The sequence below is a fragment of the Artemia sp. Qi Xiang Cuo genome, chromosome 1 (assembly GCF_049724085.1).
Source record: "Artemia sp. Qi Xiang Cuo chromosome 1, ASM4972408v1, whole genome shotgun sequence".
NCBI classification, from domain to species: Eukaryota; Metazoa; Arthropoda; class Branchiopoda; order Anostraca; family Artemiidae; genus Artemia; species Artemia sp. Qi Xiang Cuo.
In genome coordinates this window covers 29617590-29621132 of record NC_142794.1, presented here as the reverse complement: position 1 = coordinate 29621132, position 3543 = coordinate 29617590, and positions in this window count along the sequence as shown.

Here is a 3543-nt window from a genome sequence, read left to right as displayed (position 1 = left end):
TGACCAAAAAAATTGAGGGCAACTTGGTCCCCTCTCACGCTCATTTTTTTCCCGGATTCACTCAATCAAAATTTTGAGATAGCCATTTTGTTCAGCAAAGTCAAAAATATAATTAATATTTCTTTGATGATGACTTAATCCCCCCGGGGAAGGGCTGCAAGTTATAAACTTTGCCCATTGTTTACATATAGTATTGGTTATTGGGAAGTATACAGGCGTTTTCAGGAGGAATTTTTTCCTAGTGGGGGGTCGGGGTAGGAGTAGGGGTTATGGGGGAGGATCTTTCCATGGAGGATATTTCCATTGGGGGAGAAAAATTTCCATGAAGGGGGCGCCAGATTTCCCAGCATTATTTAAAAAGCGATCAGATATTAAATAAAAAAACAAGTTTTTTCAACTGAAAATAAGGACCAACTTTAAAACTTAAAACGAACATAAAATGTTTACGTATATGAGAGGGTTTGCCGCTAGTCAATACCTCGCTCTTTACGCAAAAGTCTTTTTTAGTACTTTCAAAAGAGCTATCTATTCTAATTAACCGGCCTTTATGATTCAGGGGTTTGTGATTCGAACAAAATTCGAACTTTAACGTGAAGAGCGAGGTATTGACTAGAGAGCGAACTCCCTAATATACGTAATAAAAATATACGAATATAGAAATTCGTAACGTAAGTTTAGTCGTAAGTTACGTCAAACCAAAATTTCGAGAAAGCCAATTAGCCAAAAAATGGGAAATTAATATGCGAGTTTCGTTTTAATTATTCATGTACGGTGAGCCAAAATCAAAGATGTATTAATTCAAAAATGTTCAGAAATTACCTAAAAAAAACAAGTTTTTTTAACTGAAAGTAAGGAGCGACATTAAAACATAAAACGAACAGAAATCATTCCGTATATGAAAGGGGCTGTCCCCTCCTCAACGCCTCGCTCTTTGCGCTAAAGTTTGACTCTGTCTCACAACTTTGTTTTTTAAAACAATAAAAAACTTTAGAGTAAAAAGCGAAAAAATTTTAGCGAGTTTCGCATAAACACGAAAGTGTATTATCAGCTGAGAAATATCTATGGTCATGTTGTTTTCTAAGTATCTGTGCTTATAAGTGTTCTCACTGAAAGTCAACTTTTAATAATGATCTGATTTCAGTTTTCCGATCCTTTTTATTGGTCTATGACGTCAAGGCCAATATATCACCAGTTATAGCAATGGATGACGTCTTTCCATTTTAGGTATTGCATAGGCGTAACTACACTGCCATGAATTTGGCTCCACTTATTTGTAATTAATTTTTTTTTGCTTGTTTTCAAGCCTTAAATAAATGTCAAAACATTCTAAGCTAGATGAAGGGAGGCATCACCCCGCAGTGACCTCATTCTGGCTTAATCTTATTGAAGGAACAGTATTTCCTAGTCTCCCAACTTTGATGGATGTATATATATATATATATATATATATATATATATATATATATATATATATATATATATATATATATATATATATATATATATATATATATATATATATATATATATATATATATATATATATATATATATATATATATATATATATATATATATACATATATACATATATATATATATATATATATATATATATATATATATATATATATATATATATATATATATATATATATATATATATATATATATATATATATATATATATATATATATATATATATATATATATATATATATATCCAAGCAGTTATGCCCTGGGGGAATATATGATTCTTATTGAAGGGATGCTCATGAAAAATTCAGAGATGGCCCATTTGATTGGAAATTGAAAGTCCTAGTTAAATTTTTCAGAGTCAAAAGAGATTGGAGGACAACCTAGCCCCCCCCCCCCCGAGCATCTTTTTCCACAAATGTATCCAATAAAAGTTTTGAAACAGCCATAAAGTTAAAAATTTATCAAAAGTCAGAAAACAAAAACTCCGGGGTCGACACATCTCCCCAGGACCCTAGGGCAGGCGTTGTAAGTTATGCCCTGGGGCATATATGGTTCTTATGAAAGGGATGCTCGTATAAACTTCAGAGAAGGCTCATTTGATTGGAAATTGAAAGTTCGAGCTCACTTTTTTATAGTCAAAATAGATCCGAAGGCAGCTAGCCCCCCCCACGCCTTCTTTTTCAAAACCCATCTGATGAAAATTTTTAGATAGACATCTTGTTAAAAATAGTTCAAAGGTCAGATAAGAAAAAATCCGGTTTCAATAGAACCCCCCAGGGCACAGGGGAAGGCGTTCTAAGTTATGCCCTAAGGGCATGTATGGTTCTTATGAAAGGGCTGCTCATATAAAATTCATAGAGGGCTCATCTAATTGGAAATTGAAAGTTCTATTTCACATTTCAAGAGTCAAGAGAGTTAAACTAGTCCCCCTCCCGCCCACGCTCTTTCTTCCCCAAACCCGTCCTGATAAAAATTTTGATATAGCATGTTTTTTGTAAATTGTTCAAAAATTAAATAACAAACACGCCACCCAGAGCCCGGGGGATAGGCATTGTAAGTGTTGTCCTGGGGTGTATATGGTTCTTATGAAAGGGATGCTCGTATAATCTTCAGAGGGGACTCACTTGATTGAAAATTGAAAGTTCTAGTTCAATTTTTAAGATTCAAAATATGTCCGAGGGCAACTAGCCCCCCCCCCACCACACACACACCGTTTTTTCCCCAAGCCCATCAGATAAAATTTTTATAACATTTATTTCATTAAAAATAGTTCAAAGGTCAGATAAGAAAAATTCCTGTGTCGACGGAACCCGCCAGGGCCCTGAGGCATGCTTGAGGAGTAATGCTCTAGGGGCATCTATAGTTCTTATGGAAGGGAAGCTCGTATAAACTTCGGAGAGGGCTCATTTGATTGGAAATTGAAAGTTCTTGTTCACTTTTTAAGAGCCAAAAGAGATCGGACGGCAATAAGACCCCCCCTCCTCCACGCCCTAAATGCATCAGATAAAAATTTTTAGATAGACATTGTGTTAAAATTACTTCTGATAACAGAAAAACAGAGCCCCCCCAGAGCTCGGGTGGGTGGTAGGCACTGTAAGTTATACCCTGGGGGCATATATGGTTTTTATGGAAGGGATGCTCGTATAAAATTCCTAGAGGGCTCGTTTGATTGTAAATTGAAAGTGGTAATTCACTTTTTAAGAGTCAAAAGTGATTGGAGGGCAGCTAGCCTCCCCCACACTCAATTTTGTTTCCCAGAGGTACTTCATATAGAAGGGGTCGTCGTATAAACTTCAAGTTTCCAATCAAATGAGCCTTTTTTGAAGTTTCTACGACAACACCTTCTATAAAAAACCTTATATACCCCCAGGGTATAACTTAAAACCCTTGCCTTGAGGGCTTTGGGGGAGTGTCCTCCTCAAAAATATATTTTCTATCTGGAAATCAACTGCACTGAACAAAATGGCTATCTCAAAAGTTTTGATTGGATGTGTTTGGGGCAATGATGGGCGTGGGGGAGGGAGGGCTGGTTGCCCTCCAATCACTTTCGGCTATTGAAAAGG